The following is a 17352-nucleotide window of genomic DNA, read 5'->3' as shown; positions in this document are numbered from 1 at the left end:
ATTCGTGCAAAATCTCTCCTGTTATTGCTTATATTTTTATTGGGAGTTTTAATTTCTTTCCAAATTCAGCAACATCATTTATTGTAGCTCCTTTATCCTTGACTGATTCGGCCCATTTTTTAAAAAAATTTACGTTGTAGATCCGTTAAACCATTTCCACGTATCGCGTTTGTAAAATGTTCTGTTACTCATTCAGCTACACAATTTATTTTCGAAAATTTCATAGGTTTGAGATGACTAACGCTGAGTTTATCAATCAGTAGATATATTGCATAATTAACTGCAGTCACAGGATACACTCGTTCATAATATGGTTTCTCAATACCAGTCAACATTCCTGGTAACCTCAGCACGATGTTTAATAGAATTATTAAGTGCTGACCATAATGCTTGTCCAGTTGCTAATGTATATACTACAATGTCAGTAATTGTTTTATGTCAGAGAGCTTAACATCACCAACTACTGGTTTTCCTATAAAAAAAAAACAACATCAACAACTCCATTTACTCTTTTGCGAAAATTCAAAAATATTTGTACATGAGTATTATAATCAGATTGAAACGAAGTTCTTGCATCATTAGCTGGAACTAACGAGTTCATCATTGGAAGGATGAATTTCATCGTTACAGCGTCATTGTCTGATTCTGGTTCTCCAAGATCAGTAATTTTATTATTCGACATATTGAGAGAACCAGTCATTGTATCACTGGATTTTTGTACTCGACCACGAATATTATCTAATATCATTGACATAATAACACCGGGTTTAATTTTTCCATTACTATGAAACACAGCTATTCTATTTTCAGTTACTCCATTAATTTTAACGATAATCTCTTTCAAAGAAGGATTGCTTGTTTTTAATTTTCCTTGCTTATTGTGGAAAAAAAACACTTCGTTTGGATCTACATTTGCAAGATTTAATAATTAAGATATTTCATCACTAATCTGTTTACTAACATTTTCATGGGTTATTCGGTCGGTTTTCTGGTTTTGTTTAGAAGAAGATCTTCTGTAAATATCAACCATTATACTTTAAGATCTGTTTAAAATAACGAACCGTTTAATTAAATACTCGTGCACAACTTTATGAGGTGGTATTGTTGATGATGACACAGCGTCAAGTACAGCAATTACTTCACACCCGCATATTGGCAAATCTGTTATTGTCTGTGTTGGTAATGTTGAATACCAGACTGGAGTTTTTATTGTTTACGTAATTTAAAAATTCTTTTGGTGGGGCCAAACCATATGAATAAAAATAAACAATTCCATGTGGATCAATCGCGTATACCATGCAATGAGTACCTGGACCAGAACTTTTATCGAGATTAATAATGCCTGTTTCAAAATTGTTTGGTTGTTTCGATAATTGATCACACATAAAAACACCTCTGAAGATTTTTGATTTAGTATTTTAGGAGCATTAAGTAAATCACAATTTGACATAGGTAGAATCAACGAAGTGTTCCTGGAAGTTTCAGACCTTTTCCGTACCAATGAGGGATTCCAGGTAATGTTAGACCCTTTCCCTTTTTTAGAAGTCTTTATTCCTTTTCTTGTTGCTTTCTTTAATGCCATTCCATCAGCAGTTCCAACAGCACCAAGCGCATCTGCTTTTGCAAGAGCTGGATCCTCAGCGGCTCTTAACGCTGGTATAGCTGCAAGAAGTGGAAATATACCGCCTGTTTTAACCACATCTGGCATATGCAAAAATATAAAATTTAACACCAGTATTTGATCGTTTGGTGTTGCAAAGTGTTTAAGTTGACTTCAGTCAGTGATTGTTTATTTTGACCACCCATGATCTGATTTCTTTAGTGTTATTTTTGTTCCAGAATTCTTTGTTGATACTAATTGTAGTTTCTTTAATCTTACCAGGAGTCAGATTGACACTAACATGATGATATGACATAATAAATATCATGAGCGATGAAATTACATGTTTTCTACTGAGGCATCAGTGGCTCTCATTCGTCCACCAACACCTTCAAGCAACATTGCTTTATCCGAGAGTATAACAGCGATTGCTCTATAACGACCATTAATAACTGGTGGACCAGGTATTCTTGGTGGTGATCGTGCTACACAAGCTCGGAAGTGTATATCAACGACAGATTGCCCGAGTAAGTTTAAATGTTCCAATGAAAAGTAATAGATTCAATACGGCGTTGTAAAATCACGCTGAGATATTTGTAAACCAGAATCAACATTCTGATCACACCCCATGAATGTCATCAACCGATGATAAGCACGTGTTACAAGATTGTGATAAAAACTCAGTAATACTTATTCTGATAGGTCCTGATGCCCATTTATCTTTAAAGAAACTTCACTCCAAGCGTGTCAAATACAATTGGATTTCGTGTTTGTGTGTTTTCTCGTGCATTTACCTGAAATGCAATAAATCGATGCCGTGGTGCAGACACACCCTGCTGTGGTGCTATATGCCATGTATATAATCCAAACACTTCACTTTGAAAAGTTTGTTGTCATCGTCAACCATGACAATGATGATTTACCACCTTGACTCATAATAGAGAGTAACCGTTGTTCGACATCGATTGATGGAGTCATTACTGGCATCCACAACATAAGTTTTGTTAGTCTTATTATACACACACCAACTGCGTTGAGTCGCCTATTGCATCATTGTCGTTGTCTTTTCTAACAAGCACAACTGTATGCTTGGCTCCGAAAATAACCTTTCTGACATGTCTACAAAATCCAAATATATGTGATAGTAGAATCACACTTGAAAATTCTTCTTCGTTATTTAACATTGATCTACGTACCGCAAATCCTAAGTTGTGATTTTCGTTCGTCGATGCAACTTCACTTCCAGCTGCATTCATTCTCAAGTTTCTGTCTTCTTGATGATCAGATGTATCCTTCGCAAACATCACTTACGGACCAGCTGATTTTATGTAATCATCGCTGTATCATGCAAGGCCAATTATCATCGTGGCAATACCGATCTTTGCCAGGCATGATTCAATGTGTTTTCCATGAATCATGTATATGGCACTTTAAAATAATGCCATAATACCAATGTTAACAAAACAAGGTCGATCACCAATTCTGATTCTTGTACCATCTGCTTGTAAACATCTACCTTCTCCTTCAATAAATGCTTCAGCGGGTAAGAAAAATATGCTTGTATGCTGAACTTGTGAGTCATAAGAATAATAATGATAATCGCGCACAGATTCATCTTTGAGAACAGGTGCATCCATGTCAAATGCTGGATCAGATACACGTTTGAATATTTTATCATAATTGTTATCGTCTAACACGAAGACCACTTCCTGCTATCAAAATAGCAGTTATTCTTTTTTCTTTTTCTTTTTCTGACATGGGTACACCAGCCAGCTCTGCTAGTTTTTGATTTGCAGCTTGATTTATTATTTTACTAACATTTGCAGGCATAACCTCAGTGCTGGGTAATTTTACTGGCTGCGGTTTTCATCGTATTAATCGTGCTAGTCTTTCCTTGATTGTTGTGAATGCTTTATTAGTAGCATCACCAACAACACCAATATCTTTATTAGGAACAACGTCAATTGCTTTCATTCCCAGTCACTTTGCAATTGGTATTGCTTTTGGGGCTATCCTTTTAAAACAACCCTGAACAACATCGCCGAGTCCATTTCCATAGGTAACTTTGTATGTTGGTAATCACGAATTTATCACCCTGACCATTACAGGTCCACGTTGAGCATTATGTATAATCATTTTATTTTCTTGTCATTGATCTAACTGTATACCCTCAATCACTGTGATAATCATCAATGATTTCATCGATGAGAGAAAGATAAACATTAATGTCCATCATACCGTCTGTAAATAATCATTGACAAATATCAGCTGCTTCATTCATGATTTCTGGGGAATTATTATCCGCTCGTTTTCCGCCAATCAGAATTTCTAGTCTTTCAACATCGGCAAGGATGTTATCGGGACTTGGAGTAATAAGGCCACTTCCTCGAGTAGCAATACCACTTCCAGTGGTATTGGGGCTAGACAACAATATCTTTCTTCTTTTTGCATCATCCATGGCTTCCAATTCTTCTTTTTCCTCAGCACGAGGTGATCTAAATGGCGATTCTTCTGGTAATATATATATATATATATATATATATATATATATATATATATATATATATATATATATATATATATATATATATATATATGGGTGAGGATGTTCTTTTAAACTCTTCAACTTGTTTCTCGAATTCTGCAAATTCATCTATATATTTGCCAGTGATTCTAGATATACCATGGTACTTTCGAAATACAAAAGGAACCCAATTTATTTTCTAGAACACTGGTGGTGTTTGGATCTAATAATTCATCACGATCTGGATAGCCTTTTGCGGCACCCTTTACAGCGTTTTTTTTTTAAATTGTCTACATCCGTCTTCGGTAAATCCTGCTGGTGGTTTTGGTTTTGGCTTAACAAGATCCCTTACATCACCGACATCCCCATGGACGTTGGCAACACTCTCAGGTACTTGTGTATTTCTTCTTGTAATTGTAGTTGAACAGTAACTGTTTCAGCCGGAAGTTCTTGTAGAATCTTTTTTTTTTTTAGTTCTTTCTGCTACTTTTCGGTTTGTTCCAGCATGGGAAGAAGACCTTAGGTAGCCTCTGTAACTCCTTCGGTAGCCTTCGTAACCGGTTTAAAAAATTATTCTGCACATTATGCAAATTCCCTTTGCGACTCCTGACATGCTTGTACTTTTTGTCTGACAGAATCACGGACTGGAATATATTTTTTAATTGCCTCTAATCGCTCTCGAGCTAATCTAGCTGTGCGAGATTCCATTATTGATATAATAATGATTTAATTACTCCACACCCATACAGCAGCATGGAGGGTGAGACCACAAATGAGTGTCTGACGGGTAAACAAACATGCATAAAAATTTAGAAAAACATGAACGACAAAAATGAAGTAAAAACGGAGCTAACCCAATTAGAGAAACTCTCGGTTTTAGTTAGAGGCTTCGGTTTTGTGTTATTTCCTTATATTTTTCATTTTTTCGTATGAATTTTTATTTTCATAAATGGGCTTTTAAGCAAGTTGTCTGTTCACCTTCCCTGCTGCTGGGAAAATATTCACTCTCTGACCATCTTAAAAAAAAGGGCATCATTAGATCTAACAAGAATTTAATGTAAAACATGCCCATAGGTTTAACTTCGTTGGGTTGAGGAAATTTAACATTATGGATGACACTCTGGGTTAGGTGGAAATTAATATTAAAAAAGCCCATAATTTTAGCATTGTGGGACACTCTGCGGCCACTTTAGGATCAAAAATGTCATTTTGGGGAAATAAAATTAGATCTTTATAAAATTTGATAATACAAAACTTAAAAAAGAAAAACATTTTAAAAGTTACCGAATGAAAACAGGAATAAAAAATTAAAACAAACTTAAAACAAATTTTAAAACATTACATATATCATTGACATGTAGGTTGCGAGAATTGTATAATCATGTGACTCGGAATGCAAATGACCAGATCCAGGTCAAATTTCAGCAACGATGTACTTTCATCTCATCTGTCAGTGGATTAAAGACATGACGAATGCTATGCTCATGAGTTTTGAAAAAATAAATCATATTCCTATCGATTTTATGCAGGTATATTTTGACGAAAGGTCGTTCAAGTTTGCTGGGCCGGCTAGTAAGTGGCTACCCCATGCCGACACCAAATGGTGTCGGCGAATTCCAACTTTTCCAAGTTTTCGATAAGGAATGGACACTCCAACATAAATATCCAAATATCAAAAATGGGGTAACAAGGTTCAGAGAAAACTTGGACTAATATTTGGCTAATTACATTTACAAGACTGAGTTTACAGTGTATCAATATGTCTTGTCAGGGAGAAATGTGGAGGGGGAGTGTCACTCAAAACAATACAAAACAGGTTTGAAGAAAAATATTATTTTATAGCTTTATTAACATTAACAAATATTAGAATCCTATCCGAATACTAATCTTCAAACAAATATTGCGTACGCTTTAGAAGCTCAGTTGCAACACATGCATGTATCCTTTACCTAAAGGACACACGATGCTAATTACATGGAAAAATGGGAACCAGCCTGGAAAGGGGTGAAGATATATGGGTTTGGCTGGCCAGGATATGGGTTTGGCTGGCCAGAATTGGTTAATAATGTAAGTTATGTTTTAAGAAAAAGAATCTATTGAGAGCTTATCCTAGTTGTAAGTGAAAAAAAATAGCAACATTGTTTTATTGATGGAATTTCAGTCCTTTAACAGTCTTGAGTTTGGAACACCCATTACTAAAACTAGCATCTGACTCTTTGGTGCGGAATTGAAAGCACACGTTTCAAACAAATGCAGGTTCAGAAAATGCCGCGGCTCATATCCTTTCCTTTACACAGAAGCTGACATCCAGGTTTCTTCTATACTGATAGATATAGGCTTGATCATGAGCACTCAGAAATTTTATGTTATTGAATTTTTAATATCATGGTGTTTTGGATAGGTTCACTATGGGAACTGAATTACTACCGTGAATCCTATAGAGACTCCTCACTTCATCCTCAACTGTGGTGGGTTCTGCAGCTCTAGATATTGCAGACGACCAATCTAATCTGTTGATGCTTGACTTTAATGCCCTTCGGCCCTCATCTAACAACCTAGCAGGACACACAGTACTAATTATACGGAAAAACTATGAACCAGTCTAGAAATGGGTGAAGAAATAATAGAGTATTTACAGGTTTGGTGGTCCATAATTGGTTAATAATGAAAATTAAAATTTTGGTAAAAATATCTTTTGAGAGCTTATCCTATATGTAATTTAAATAAAATATAGACAAATTTCTACTGATGCAATTTTAGTCTTTTTACAGGCTTGACTCAGGAGTACTCAATAATGAAAGTAGCACCCAATTCATTTGGTACAGAATCAATAACATGTGTTTCATGCACATGTATGTAAACAAAATGCCGTGGCTCATATGGTGTTCTCCACACATAAGCTTGCACCAAGGTTAGCTGTGTATGGAGAATTACAGGTCTCATCATCAGCACCCAGAAATTTTAAGTTACTGAATTTTGAATATGATGGTGTTTCCATATGTTTACTATTGGAGTTGAATTAGTACTGTGTTCCTAGCAGCTGATTCCAATCCATTCGTGTCGGCTGCTCGATTCGTTAGAATGTCACCAAACTTAGGGTTCAAGCTTACCCGCTTTGTTTATAAGCGTAATTGTAAGAATTTTAATGTTATTAAAAATAGACAGAATTAAATCATGCAGCACATCACTACTGTTTATCAAAATAAGAGTAAGATCAATACTTTCAGCAGAGATGTACTCGTATTTACGCACATCATGATAAGAGAAACAAATGACAACGATAAGCAGCCTCCTAGTTTAAAAATCGTACACACCGTTTAACAATAGTGACCTCTAGTGAGGAAATTCAAAGTAATTCTTAACCTGTGAATGGTAACTATGAAACTGTAAATGCATAAAAGGTAATGGCACCTCACAACTGAATATACAAATGATGCATGTTAATACTCGATATTATTTTGAATTGTTAAAGGGAGTATTCTCATCGTGTAATGTACGTTTTAACACAAACATAAAAATAGCAATTCTGACAAGCATAATCAAAGGTACAACCACTGGTGTGTAATTCAACAGATACAATTTAATAACTAGACATACGAAATGGAACTTTCAGCACAGTGAGTGTGAATCAACATGTTGAAATGAAATTCTCGACATTTGATTTTAACATTTCAACATCTGCTCTGTAATTCAGTAGATACAATATAAAGGCTTGACAATGGACATCAAAATTTAAACAAACGCTGTGTACTTCAACAGATTAAATCTAAATACTTGACATATGAAATGGAACTTTCAACACAGTTAATTCAACATGTGAATTAAGAAATTCTCGACATGACATTGAAATTTCAACTACCACCATGAAAGTCAAACGACACAATCTAAAACCTCGACAATGTAAATGAAACTTTCCATCATTACTGTGTAATTTAACAGATACGATCTAAAATCTCAATCTAAAAAATATTTTAATGGTTTGTCAGGTATAAAGCGTTGTAGCAGACAAATGCTAGTCCTGTCAGAATGTTGCCGTTGAAATTTTTAATGTCATATGTCCAGAATTCCAATTTCATGTGTTGTATCAAAGATTCATGTCCTTAAAGTTCTATTTTCTAGGTCGAGATTTTAGATCGTATCTGTTGAATTAAACAGTAGTGATTGAAAGATATATTTTCTATGTCAAGGTTTTAGATTGTGTCGTTTGAATTACACGGCGGTGGTTGAAATTTCTCTGTCACATGTCGATAATTCCAAATAGACGTATTGGTTCAAAGAGCTTATGTTGAAAGTTCCATTTTATGTGTTGAGTATTTAGATTTCATCTGTTGAATTTCACAACACTGGTTGAAAATTTGATATCCAATGCCGAGATTTTAGATTGTATCTTCTGAAGTACATGGTGGTTGTTGAACTTTTAATGTCAAATGTCTCGAGTTTGAATTTAACATGTTGAATCACATCGATTGTGCTGAAAGATCCATTTCGTATGTTGAGTTTTGAGATTGTATCTGTTGAATTACACAGCGGTGATTGGACATTTTATTGTGCTTGTCACAATTGTTATTTTTTATATGGTGAAATGATGTGCTGGTGTTAAAAGTAACATTACACAATGTCCACTTTAACAATTAAAAATAATATCGAGTATTAAGATACATCATTCGTGTATTCAATTATGAGGCGCTATTACATTTCATGCGTTTACAGTTTGAAAGTTACAATTCACATGTCTAGAATAACAGAATTCTTCGCTAGAGGTCGTTCTCGTGAATGGACCGAAATTTTTAAACAAGGAGGTTGCTTCTCGTTGCTGTGAAATTCAACAGCTGAAATCTAAATACTCGCCAGATGAAATGGAACTCTCATCGCAAACAGTTGCATACAACGTGTGAATTAGGAATTCTCGACATATATTGTAATTTCGACCACCACTGTGTAATTAAAAATATACACTGTAAAATGTCGACATACGAAATATAACTTTAAACCACCACTGTATATCTTATATCTCAATCTAGACAAAAGAACTTTATGGACATGGAATTTGATCCCATACGTGATATTGGATTTCTCGACATACGACATTGAAATTTCAACTGCAACTTTCTCATTGGACCTGCTTTTGTCCGTTATGGCGCCTCACAGATTAAGATTCTGCAAAGCTTCGATATTGTTCAAAGCTACGAATATGGCTATACTTTCAGTGTAAATATTAAGGCTTTATATTAAATATACTCAATGGAGCCATGGGGTGATGCAATGGCAGCTCCACCTTTCGAATTATATGTTGATAGAGACGTATGATAAGAGACTCTGATTTAAATTTTTTAAATTTAAATTTTTAATTTAATTGAATTTATTCTGAAAAAATGAGAATTTGTTGAGGACTGCGACTCTATGGTCTTAAAATAAGTAATATAAAGAGTGAGAAGAAACAATCTTTATAAAATCCAACAAATAATTTATTTCCCTTGAATACAAAATGAAAATTTAAAATAAAATTACGGTTTTGCGAATTAAATCACAATCCTAGAATTACTAACACAAGTCCTAAAGAATAAAGTTTTTAATAAACTTTATTGGTATTCCAAATAATTCCAACGCTGAAAGTGTTTATGTGCATGTGTGTGTGTGTGATTCGGATTTTTAACTTAGCTTTAAGAATTTTTCAGTCGTACCACTATGATGTCTGCAGTGTGACAGTTTATAGTGATGTCTAGCACTGGGGCATCATGCCGTAGGCATGTAGCATTATGTCCCACCTAGTCACATTATCCTGACACCAGGCCGACCAGTCCTAACACTAACTTCTTAATGCTGAGCGGATAGCGAGGCAGCTTGTTAGTTGTTGTAGGGTTTAACACCATTTTTTAGCACACGATAGGCTATACATGGCAGCCAGTATTGATGGTGAAGGAAGAACCCGGGAAATCCCCGGAAAGAACCACCGACCCTCGAGAAGCTACTGGCACAGCTTGTTAGTACCAATTTTGTAAGTCTTTGGTATGACTCGGCTAGGGTTCGAACCCATGACCTCCAACTTCCGAGGTGGACGCTCCAACCACTAGGCCACTGGAGTGGTCTATGTGCATGTAAGATGTCCTATAGTTAAAACCCCATATTGATATAACCATCCATTCAGGATGGGTAATGCTAACAAAATGTAAGGCTTTGCATGTTTGATTCCTAATAAGCATGATCTTCATTTAGGACCAACCATGTATGTGTGTGTGTGTTATTTTGAATATTTAACGTAGTTTTAACAATTTTTCAGTCATATTGCTACGATGTCTGGTGTGGCAGCTTATAGTGATGTCTATCACGCTACAGACCTGTAGCATCATCTCCCATCCAGTCACATTATCCTGACACCAGGCCTAGACATGGGGATAAATACACCAAATACATTGGACTCTGTCTTTAACACCATTTTCAGGCTCAAAATCACTCTCTGGTACCTCCATTAACACTTTCCAAGCTCCAATAATCTGATATGCTTCATAACCCTAAAAATAAATTGCCTTCATCACAGGAATCAACCATTTTGGGTATTCTAGATAGCCTGTATTAAAAATGCACATTTGTAAAACTTCCTTGATGCAAGGTTTAAACTATGACAGTGCTTCATATGGGGCCCAGTGTTCCAAACAAGTTTAGTTTAATGACCCTGTCAAGCCAAAGAAACCAGACGTATAAACAGTTACAAAAAAGAAACAATGCAACAAGCGCTACAATATTTCTACCGACTAGACTTTTATACTGCAAAGACTACATTTTGATATGCATGACTTGAAACCAATTTGCATTAGTTCTCAGACATCACTTTCCAAGTGCGCAAATAAATTTTGTGAATCACACACTCACGTCGCAAACTGATGATCTTTTGCTCTATAACCATTAAAGCTAAATATTTCTGGATTACTTGCACTAACGAGATCATGTCATGCACATCATTAAACTAGAAAACAAAAGGGAAATAACTATAAAAAACATTTCAGAAGCAAAGTGACAAGATATATATACACATCTGCAATTTTAACAATTCTTACACAGTTTCATAACACTCCATGATAAGGTGCTGGACAATTTGTGCCAACATAGTTGTGTGCCATATGGAAGTAGTCAGATAAATCATCATTAAATATATACTGGTTGGTGTGGGGTTTCAATTTCACCTATTCATAAAACATTGCACTTACAACAGATTTGTAAGCAAAATATCGATAGTTGATACTAATCATTATTTCTTGAAGCTCTGGTGTACGGTTGAAGAGGCCTTTTGGCGACCTGTACAGCATACTTTCATATAAATTATGTTTAACAACTAGTAAATCCACTTGTAATCACAATACCCTACGTCTGGTGATTTGTCATGTGATTATTACACGATGAATATTAGACCATGATTTATCATCATTCAACAATGCTGAATTATAAAATGCACCGACTGTTCTGAAAAATTCTTGTGACAATGTAGAGAGGTAACAATTTTAGCCATCAGATGCAAGATCACCTCATTAATAATCTTGGCTCTCACTCATTATTTAACTCATCCAAGATCTTGATTATACAAGTCCAAATTTGATCAAAATCAGATGCACATTCACCTTATTATCTGGCATATATCTAACTCATTATTTAGCTCACATACCATCTTGTTGTAGAAGCATATACCAGTATTCCAAGTATAATCAAATCAGATCAGAAATGGCAGGAAGTTCAGCCACTCTAACGCAAGATCACCTTGCTTATTTATATTAGTATGTATAGAACCTACTCATATCAGAGATCCTGGATATAAACATGCACATTTCAACTTTTATCAAATCTGGACAAAAAAAACATGGCTTGAGCTACCACTTTTAGAGAGGTACCGTATTTCATGTTATTTTTCATACAAGAAAAAACATTTATTAATTCAGTGTATGAAATATGTAATATAAATAATTATCATTTGGTGGTACTGTACATGTATGAAAAATAAAAGGATTATACCTGAACAAGTTCTACAGAACACATGCTACTCGACAACCTAACGGCACAAACGTACAAAGTAAACATATTTTCTGTCTCATTTTGCTCTAACTCAAGAATCTAATTACAATAAAATTAAAAGAACTCAAAAGATTTTTGTTGCTATTAGTGAACGAGCAAGCTTGTCTTCATTTAGAGCACATGTAGCTGTTATGTTGTGTAATGTTGGCAAAATGATTAAGATGGGTTGAACATGTCAAGAAATTAAGTGCAACTTGTATTTTTACAGCAACAATAATCTTGTTATTAAATTGCAATAAAAAAGAACTTGAAATCACGTTTTAGTTGATACACGCACGTGTGTATGTGAGAGAGAGAGATGAAACAAAATTTTGTCAGTGTACAAGACCGTATTTATTCAGGGTGATTTTATTTGTAGCTTTCGCAAAGAGAAAAAAAAGACTGTAACCTGATGATTGTGATAATCCTCATGTATTATGACCCTACTATATTCCATTATCAATAAACACCACTAAATGAGCAATTCATTCTTTTTTAATTTACAATGTACATTATCACAACAACTACATGGCTATGCAGTGTTATTTACACGGTAATTAAACAAGCTTAGCGCCTTGGTTATTCCAGTTGAAACCAGACTGAGTGCAAGAAGCGACAAAAGAGGTAGAATCAGCAAGGCTGCTAGTAAGGAAATGAGGCTCTTAAATGAAATGAAAATCTGTCAATGTGCTAATGAAGTCATTGTCCATACAGCAGATGTTGTAAGGACAAGCGATCATACGCATTACTAGTTATTCGAACTCGCCAAAAAAGATAATAGTGGGGTAAATAATAGAATCGATTTGCAATAAAATGTTAATTATATCCAAGCCAAAACAGAACAAGCACTTAAAAGATAGTATATGTATATATATGAATCGATTTAATAGTCCGTGACTTTCATATTTACGATAGAAAATTACTATAATGAAACAATAAGACTAGTTGACCAATGGTCTGTGGTCTTCACTTTAGTATGTACTGAGATGTAATTTTTGAATGATAAGAAAACAACAAAGGTCTTTTGAACTCATTTTAAAATGCACGTGGTGTTTTGTTATGGTGACAGACTTAATAAGGAGAATTAACAATATTTTAAAGTATGGTATGTGAAGTCGTTTGTCCATTTTTTAACAAATACCAGTAGATATTACAATAAGAGAGCTTTCACACATGGGTGACAGCAGGATTTTTTGCAAGGTGAGGGGTCAGTCAGTCATGGCCAGTTGAGTTAGTATAGTAAGCAGTCTGAAACTAAAGCTAATATTTACTAAGCATTTTGAACAGAATTTTGTGACATATTTTCAGCTTCATTTGCATGATTAAACTTGTTGGAATATATATATATATATATATATATATATATATATTTGCAGTATGATTTCTGGGGGGACATGTGACCCCCTTGACCTATGCTGCGGGCGCCCATGCTTATGCATCAATCATTGTATTTTCTCATCAACAATTATTAATTTTTGTAAAAACAAAATGGCATTATGCTATTTTCTAGCATTTTTGCAAATGTAAATCTTCTTAGTAGAAATTTTATGTCCAATAATTTAATGGATTTTTTTCGAAAAATACAAAGTGATATGTATGAAAAATTATGATATATTTAAATAATTATTATTGTGGCAACTGGATTGTGTATGAAAAAGTAAAGGGTACGAAAAAATACATGAAATACGGTAACAAGCAAAGGTTGACAGACAGAAACATGATCATTCATACATCAACTCAATGGGCCTTCTGACCAGGTAAGCTAAATATAATGGCCAAGTCAAGAACCATGCAAAATATCCCCCCAAAAGATGAACTCATGGAACTAGTAATATCCAACAAAAGACCAAATACAGAAGGTAAAAATGCTGCAATAACTCGCCCAAAAGGCATGCAACACAAAGTGAATGGAAATTCAGAGTAAAATCCTTAAAATACAGGTCCAATCAATATGCATAAAACAAAATAGTTCAAATGGGGAAGACTGCACTTGGACCCCCATCACAGGATGCATCCATGAGCAAAATGGCAAATACAAAAACCGTGCCAAAATTTTCTGGCAACATCATCGTTTTAATTAGGGCTGTTCCAGTAAAACATATACCCTTTTAAGTAGCTAAATTCATATTGGTTTAGTTAACTGTACACCCTTTATTGTCTTCCTTGAATTCTTGAACAGATGTCATCTCTAGTTGTATAGCGATTATTAATGTGATGTCATTGGGCATGGTCACGTGGTTGTGGCGGGGTCTTGGTTGGGATGGCAGAAAGACCATAGGCTTACTCCATATTTGACAGCTAATTATGATTTTGTCAAAAGAATTTAAAATTTCTAACAATTCAGTTGGACTCAGATACTTGATTCATAGTCAATGAACAAGTTTTAAAACTGATGTGTTTATTTTGGAGCCATGTTCCTCCATCACATTCAAGATTTGGATATACCAAAGGTGAAATTAGTACAGTTGCAGCCTAAACTACTATCGTGGCTACTTCAAATGTTCTTTAATGTGAGACTTTAATGCAAGAACTCGTAGCTTCAGTCATTTTTGGGTTAAAAAATTAAATTTCTTCTCAAACAACTCAATTTGGTGCAGATTACATTTTTTTTATGATACTGTGAGAATTCTTGATGTGTAAAAATTGCACAAGAAATGAACAAATCAGATCAGAAAATTAATACCAATGGGAAAATACTGATAGGAATATACAGAAATAATGACATAATATTTAAGTAGAATATGTGGTGACAATACAAGCGCTAGTTCTACAACTTCGCAAAAATACATCTTGTACTACTATTCTGTTGTTTCTAACAACACTGTAATATGGCAATAATTTCTGCCCACTTTTTACTTTAGTCCCTTGCTAATTAATAGTTTTAGATTTTAAAACACTAAACACATTTTACCTTTTGACAATAACACATCATTACAAATATTTAGATTGCAAGAAAACAGAAGTTACAATTTTATTAAAAGCACTGGTACCAGTAAGACTGAAGAATATGCTTAAAAAAAAAGATTCAAGATGAACAGATTAGTAGTGGAGAATGACATCAAGTATTTTTTCATCATTAAAAATGTAGTGTACTAGGTAATAGACTTTTTTAGTTATCCAATTTGTAATACAAATACCAAATGATGGCTTGGAACCAAGTGCCAAAAGGTCTGCAGCAAATACCACCATGATCAAAATGTACATAGGAAGAACCGAACACAAACAGTACAAATTTTATCCATCGTGCTTTGAGTTTACACAGATCAGTCTCTTATGTTTAATGTCATTTAATGTTTGCACATAGAGAGCATGTACTTCATTTGGTCATACATCTGCATGATATAAAAGTTTTTCTCTTTATTCTTTTGTTGCTATAGTGGTTCTGCCATCTAGAGATCTACACACACTTAATTTTGTTGTATGGGGATTCTCTGATGTTCCCTATGAGCATTAATCTCTTAATTGTTTCTGAATTTAATATGATCCTCCTCCTCTTTGTAGGAATATTATTCTGTGCTGTGAACTCCTTTCATTGTCTGCTGTCTGAAACGCATATGCATAACTAGCTTTAACAAGTTACTGTTCTTTATGGTTGTGCAATTGTCAACATCTCACAGGTATGGCCCCATGGGTATTCTCTCTTGGATATCTCTGTTCCAAAAAGAAAAGTTTTGAACCAAAGGTCTCGTTAGGATTTTAAAACTAAGAGTCCATGGCTCCCATTTTGGTAAAAATACGAGTCCCACCAGCAAAAAGTCGCATTCCCCTCCCAGAAAACTATGCAAATTATAAGAACTACTGGTTGCCAGAGTTTAATTTCTACATTCAGTACAACACTGACATAGCTCTTATTTGTCCATCAAAGTGAATCTGAATGTTTTTGATCCAAGGAAGGTCTTATTCAAAGCACTAAGCTGGGCATCACACACTTTCTTACACTTGGCTAATGTCCCATCCAAACTATCAGTTCTAGCAACTTTAGCACTCTCTTGAATATCATTACAATCTTCGCCAGTTTGCTGTCGAACCCCAAAATACTCATTAAGTCCAAGTCTCTACATGACATGATTCCGAGGTCACATGCACTGCTTATTCCGTTACACTCGGAAATAAACAAAATAATGAAAGCTAAAGTTGTTTATTTGATGTACTGTTATAAATGACCACATGTACATTTCTGGGTCTTTCTGCTTCTGAATTCAAGCACTGTAAGTATCAGCTGATTTTCCCACCCAGCTGCCAGTCAAAGCCTTTGATCCTGCCGCTTAGCTATTGCAGCACGTTCTTTTGATGTATTCTTATAATGGTGACGACTTGTGGTGGGGGGGCTTTCAGCCACTAAATTCTGTCATTGTAAGTATCAGCACAGCTAACTGATCAATACATTTTCCCACTATGCAGGTGACTGAAGGAGGACTGACAAGTCTTTGAATTTTACTGCCCACCTGAATAAAATAAAAATTGGCATCCAAATACGCGTGATTATCATCGTTTCCGAGACCTCTGTCAGTTTTCACTAACATGAACTCTGCCACAGATTCACTTCCTTGAATCAGTGCTTTGCTGCCTCTTATGCCAGATTTTTCACTTCCATAAAGCTGTATTAGGGTTTTAAGTCCAACATTCCCATAGTCTGCTTGTTCAGACATGGGCATCTTGAATAAATATACCGAGTAACCGGCATATTGTCCATCCAACAAGTACATCGGACTCGCACTCAACAGCAATTTTGAGCTCAAAATCATACATTGGTATTTCCAGTGACATTTTCCCAATGTCCAACAGACCAATATACATGAAATTCATTGTCATCATAGCTATCACCAGCCAGTATTTGCTGACTGAAAATGTCATCTGAGGACAAACCGTGTTGTGATTCAGCCATTTTGGTTTCCTGTGTGGCCCTTATTTGAAACATGCATTTGTAAAACTTCCATGTTGAAAGTAAGGCTAAAACTACCATAAAATGCTTGTTCCAGGGCCCAATGAACCAATCAAATTTAGTTTAACAGCCATTTATGTCGAACTGAAGTATCCAGAAATCTGGATGTTGCATCAAGTGTTGTGAGACAGCTGCGGCAGCATGAATTATGTCGCAAAATGCATTTTTAAAGTTAAAAGTTTAATAAAAATTGCATACTGCGCAAAACACATTTTTTTTATATCACTGCTTTAAAAGTAAGCGAATTCG

This window comes from Sinohyriopsis cumingii, chromosome 2 (assembly GCF_028554795.1).
Source record: "Sinohyriopsis cumingii isolate HCF-2022 chromosome 2, ASM2855479v2, whole genome shotgun sequence".
NCBI lineage: Eukaryota > Metazoa > Mollusca > Bivalvia > Unionida > Unionidae > Sinohyriopsis > Sinohyriopsis cumingii.
This window is presented reverse-complemented; position numbering follows the sequence as displayed.